The following is a 5,981-nucleotide window of genomic DNA, read 5'->3' on the forward strand; positions in this document are numbered from 1 at the left end:
AGAGCTCCTGGTAGGAAGCTTAAGGATCGGGGAGATTAGGGCCAGACTGGACCTTGTTGGGACCTATCAATGGCTGTAGAAACCTACTGCATGTGAGGATCCAAGATGGGGGGCTGTACACAAGCATGGGTGGGGTACAGGGGGAAAACAGTCACAAAAAGGTCCCCAATCTTTGATTACTTTCTCCAGGCTCTGATATTTGGGGCACAGGTATTTCAATAGAGTATTTCATATTGCTTACCTTAACAAATTTTTATTACTATTTTAATGACCCTCATGTCAAATGTAACCTTCGAAAATGTTGAGAAGACACTGGTCTTTGAGACGGTGCCTGGGGAGCTGTGGCTACTCATCTCCCTGACTGCATCCTCTCATGGCCCTGCCCAGGGGAAGCCCATCCCAGGTGTGAGTCCCTCCTCTTAGCACAGGGAGGGGCGATTATCACGAATCGGCCGACACCAGATGATCCAGCGCCACTGGTTCCAGCTCCAGTCCACCTACACTATTGGTGAGTCTACCCCAGGTCCCTCTTGGTCTGGTTTTTCCGTCTATTTGTTCACACTGTCACCAATATTTTTGCATATCTATTATATGTGTGTTTAATCTGCAAACCTGTTAACCCACCTCCGCTTTCCCCAGCCCAGCTGAGAGTTTCTGAATTAAAATTCAGTACACAGGATTTCCGTTTCTGACCATGCTAGAGTAACAGAGTTCGGACTTTCTTTCCCACCATAGCAAGCTAGGAAACTGATCAGAATATATTAAACTGGGTGTTATAGGCAACTAATGAATCATCGAAATTTACATAAAAAAAATAAACAAATAAAATAAAATTTAGCTTCTCTGGTGTAAAAAAAATATTAGGCATGATCTTTTCTTTACCAAAATTATGGAAATACACTGAAAATTAAAATTAAATTTTACCCTCCTATGTTAATTTTACATAAGTAAAATATATTTGAAAGATTGTAAAAAAAAATCAACCCACAAAAAAAAAGAAAGAATATATTAAACTGCTTTTAGACATTGGTAAATGGGCTGCCTGGGAGTATGATCCCTGAGAGAAGGGAAACAAATAAGATGAGCCCAGTGATCTCTATGGATCTGTGTCTGGAGGCACATTCTGGGCTGTGATACAAAGAAGAAATTTCAAGCAGAGCACAGGGGCCTCATCTAGTGTGTGAGATGGAGCCCAATGTCCAGGAATGCCAAGATAGTTGGAAAGATAGCTGGAGCTCTGGAGACAAGGGTCTATGCAGGAGAAGAAATCCCCCAAATTGCACAGGGGTCCCCCGGAATGCTTGCTGAATTATAAGACCCACATGTAAAGACTGAAATGCCATGATTTCAGGCAAAGAACAATGGGATTTGTCAGTTGCCCAGTTCCCAAGGTTCATACAAGTGAGGAGATGTTTCGGCTATAACCGGACAGAGTGGAAATTTCGTATTGATCCTCCAGGGCATTCAGCTCCAGAATAACAAAAGTTTAAGCAAACTTAGAAAGGGCTAAGCTAATCCTTGGCAATTTAATCTCCTGTTATAAAAATTCTACTGGAAGACAACAAAATAGGCAACAGCGTAATATTCACAGTGAAGTAAAAATTCAACTAAAAATTACTAGACATACCAAGAAACAGGATAACGTGACTCAAAAAAGAGGAGAAAAATCAGTCGGCTGAAGCAGAAACAGAGATGACAGACTTAGCAAACAAGGCCTTGAAAAAGGCTATTAAAAATATGCTCCAGGAGCGCCTGGGTGGCACAGCGGTTAAGCGTCTGCCTTTGGCTCAGGGCGTGATCCCGGCGTTATGGGATCGAGCCCCACATCAGGCTCCTCCGCTATGAGCCTGCTTCTTCCTCTCCCACTCCCCCTGCTTGTGTTCCCTCTCTCGCTGGCTGTCTCTATCTCTGTTGAATAAATAAATAAAATCTTTTAAAAAATTAAAAAAAAAATGCTCCACGGCTGTCTCGCTGGCTCAGTGAGTAGCATGTGTGTGTGTGTGACTCTTGATCTTGGGGTCATGAGTTCAAGCCCCAGATTGGGGGTAGAGATTACTAAAAAAAAATAAAGAAACTTAAAAAAATATGCTCAGTATGTTGAAGGCCCTAAAGAAAGAATATGAATATAATGATGCAAAACAGAAGATACAAAAATGCTTGAGAAGAAAACTACACAGAATTTTTAGAGGCAAAAATACAATACGTGAAATGAAAAAGTCACTGGATGGGGTTAAGAGTAGATTAGAAGAAACTTAAGGCATCAGTGAACTTAAAGACATAGTGATAGAAACTGTCTAAACTCAAGCACAGAAAATTTTTAAGAGGCTGAACAATGAATAAAGAGTCACAGTGACCTATGGGACAGCATAAACAATCTAATATATACATTGCTAAAGTCCCAGAGGAGGGAGAAAGGGACAGAAAAATATTTGAAGTACTATTGGCAAAACTTTTCCATATTTGATGAAAAATGTTAACTCATAAACCCAAGGACCTCAATAAATCCCAAGCAGAACAAAAATAAAGAAAACCAGACAAAGGCACATCATGATTAAATTGTTGAAAACCAATAATGAAACTATTAAAAGCGTCTAAAGAAAAAAGGCACTCTATGTTGGAGAATGAAAGATCACATACCACGCACTTTTTGTCACAACCAGAAACCCAGAAAAGACACTTTTGAGGTGCTAAAAGGAAAGAAAGAAAGACTCTGTCAATATAGAATTCTATAGTCAGAGAAAATATTCTTTAAAAAAGAAAACAAACTACAGATTTTTTCAGGCAACAAAAGCTGATAGATTTTGTTACTGGCAGAACCACACAACAAGAAAGATGAAAGGAAATTCTTTGGGAAGAAAAGAATGATACCAGCTGTAAACTTGGATCTAATGGAAGAAGGAAAGGGCGTCAAAAATAGTATAAATATGTTAGTAAATGTTTTTTTCCCCTCATTTCGTAAGTTCTTTAAAAGATAAGTGAATAAATGTATGATGGTAATATAAAGGGTGGGAGGCAGAAATGAATGTATAGTGTTGTAAGGGTCAGAAACTACACATGAAAGAATATAATTTTATTTAAAGGGGAACTGTAATGAGCTAAAGATATCTATTGGAGGCTGTGGAAAAACCACTAAAAAATAAAGAAGTGTATCTAATGAGTCAATAATGGAGACTGAATGGAACATCAATGAAACCTAATTAACCCAAAGGAAGGCAGGGAAAGAAAGGAAAAGGAGCAAAGAACAGATGGGACAAATAGGAGGCAAGAAAAAAGATGGAAGATTCATACCAAAAATTACATTAAAATAAATGGTCTAAACATCCCAATTTAAAAATCAGATACTATCGGATAGAACAAAAAGGCAGATCCGACTATATGCTTGTCTATAAGAAACCCGGTTTAAACATAAAGGCACAGATAGTTTGCAAGGAAAAGGATGGAATCAGATACACCATGAAAAGAATAATGATAAGACGTGTGTGACTGTATTACTATCAGAAAAAGTAGCTGGGTGACTTTGGACATCCGTTCATCCCTGGTGTAGGACTACTTAGTGCCGGGCCTTGCAGATTTGATCTTTTCTCCTTCTGGACCAGAGGCCTCTGCCACAACCATGATCCTGGGTCAGGCCAAGAAGCATCCGAGTTTGATCGCTGTCTCACTATTTTATCGGAGCAGCCCTGGATGTCTTGTGCCTGGCATTGTTCAATGACGATGTTAGTTGGGATAGGAAGAATAACACAGGACCCTGAAACAAACTGGGTCCCATGATCAATACTAGTTCTACTCAGTGAATGTAGATTACAGCAAACTGAAGAAAGAGGGTCCAAACTTCTAAGGAAAAGGTTTCCCTGTAACGCTGCTTAGAATGAAGTTCTCCCAGAAGCCATCTGCACAGTCTTCCACTTATCCAGTTCCCCCCAAAAGGCATGCAATCATGTTGGGGTATTGTGTTGGGGTTTACACTGATTAACAAATATCTGAAACTTAGAAAAGAAGAAGTGGTATTGGGACAAGAAATATGATTAGAGATAAAAATGAATTTTTAATTGTAATAAAACACAATTCATCAAGAGAGACAAAATCCTAAGTGTGTATACTTTTACTAAGATAATTTCAAAGTGCATGGAGCAAAATTTCTAGAACTGCAAAAATAAATAGATGGGCCTACAATTATGTTGGAGATTTCAATACTTTTCTCTCAATTACTGGTAGAAGAAAAATTAAAAAATCAGTGCAGATAAAAAAACACCTGAACAGCCCTTTAAGCCAATTTGACCCTAGCTGACATTCATTGAGCATCCATTAACGACAGTATGAACAGTTTTTTAAAGTGCAAATAGTACACGTATCAAGATGCCATAAAAAAAAATCTCAGTATATCTGAAGGACTGAAAACAAAGTCTGTTTAATTCCAACGAAATGGAATTAAACCAAAAATCAGTAACAGAAAGATCCCAAATATGTAGAAATTAAGCAACACACGTCTTTTTTTTTTAAGATTTATTTATTTATTTGAGAGAGAGAGAGAGAGTGAGCAAGCGTTGAGGTGGGGGAGGAGCAGAGGGAGGAGGAGAAGAGGGAAAGAAACCCAAGCAGACCCCCAGCTGAGCTCCATCTCACAACCCTAAGATCATGAGCTGAGTTGAAATCAAGACAACTGAGCCACCCACGCACCCCAAACAACACACTTCTTGATTCGAAAGCCTTGATTCAAAAAGTAAATCACAAGAGATATTTACAAAGATACCTTAATTGGTGATTATGAAAAATTGGTGATTATGAAATTAGTGGGATAGTGCTTGATGAAAATTGTTTGCCTTGAAATGTTTATTTTAGAAAGGTACTTTATCAATGTTTCTCGTTTCATTCTGGGAAAAAAAAAAAACTAGGAAAAGAAGAGCAAATGACACCCAAAGTAAATGGAAAGAAATAATAAGGAGAAGAAATAGGAAATGGACAAATAATTGAGAGCGTCAACAAAACCAGAAGCAGGCTTCCAAAAAGACCAATACGTTGAAAAACTTGCGGTGAGATTCATCAGAGAATCAGAGAGAGAGAGAGAGAGAGAGAGAGACAAATTACTAACCTAATGAATGGAAGAGAAGATCTAAGCACAGACTTGAGAGACAATAGATAACAGCATTGTAAGGGAGAGCGATGAACAGCTTCATGCCAATACAATCAACAAATTGGATGAGATGACCAATTGCTTAAAGACGCAACTTACTCAAGAAGAAGAAGAAAAAAACACCCACAACAGCCTGATACGTGTTATGAATGTGTCTCGAGCTTTGTGAATGACATTTCCCATCCTTAGAGCTATTTGTGTGACCTCTGATGGCCTGCTTTGACTAATATGACCGGCGTCGTGTAAAAGAACATGAGAACATAAAATGCTATGACTGTTTCCTCCTACATTGACAAGCACATATAGAGTGAAAAGCAGTCGATAGAGTTACGCTTACCAAGACACTGCCTACGGAAGCGTACTGATGAAAACTACTCTACCTTCTGACCAGGAGACAGCTAGGGAATAAGACGCCAGTCGGTCACACCATCATCAAGCCACTTTCCATTGAACAACCCATGTGCTTGGCTGCCTGTGTCTCACCAAGAGACACTGGAATGTCAAGAGATCAAAGGACAGCTGATCTTGAGTTAGGGAGAGAAGATTGATTCAAGGATTCGGATTATCTACCCCATTACACCGTTTAAGTTTGCTTTTGCCATTTAGCTTTGGAAAGAAATAATTGTTTGAGTTTATAATATTTAATTAAGTCACTTGGGGGTTTCTTAGTTCTGCTTCTGCGTATAGTTTTTGCTAAAATCTGAGTAACGTTGAAATTGAAACTGAAATCGGAAACTGAAGCACAACACATAATTCATTTAAAAAATTGGATTAATAATTTAAAACCTTCCTCCCAAAACAAAACAAAACATTCCAGATCCAGATGGCTTCACTAGTGAATTCCAGCAAA

General features: G+C 38.7%; 1 pseudogene; it reads left to right on the top strand.

Annotated features, from left to right (window-relative positions):
- The first annotated feature begins 462 nt into the window (after positions 1-462).
- On the top strand, positions 463-3,838 carry LOC123800816 (cytochrome c oxidase subunit FA4 pseudogene; annotated as a pseudogene).
- Positions 3,839-5,981: the final 2,143 nt, after the last annotated feature.

Source organism: Ursus americanus, chromosome 28 (genome assembly GCF_024610735.1).
Source record: "Ursus americanus isolate L20-20 chromosome 28, mUrsAme1.1.p, whole genome shotgun sequence".
Classification (NCBI taxonomy): Eukaryota; Metazoa; Chordata; class Mammalia; order Carnivora; family Ursidae; genus Ursus; species Ursus americanus.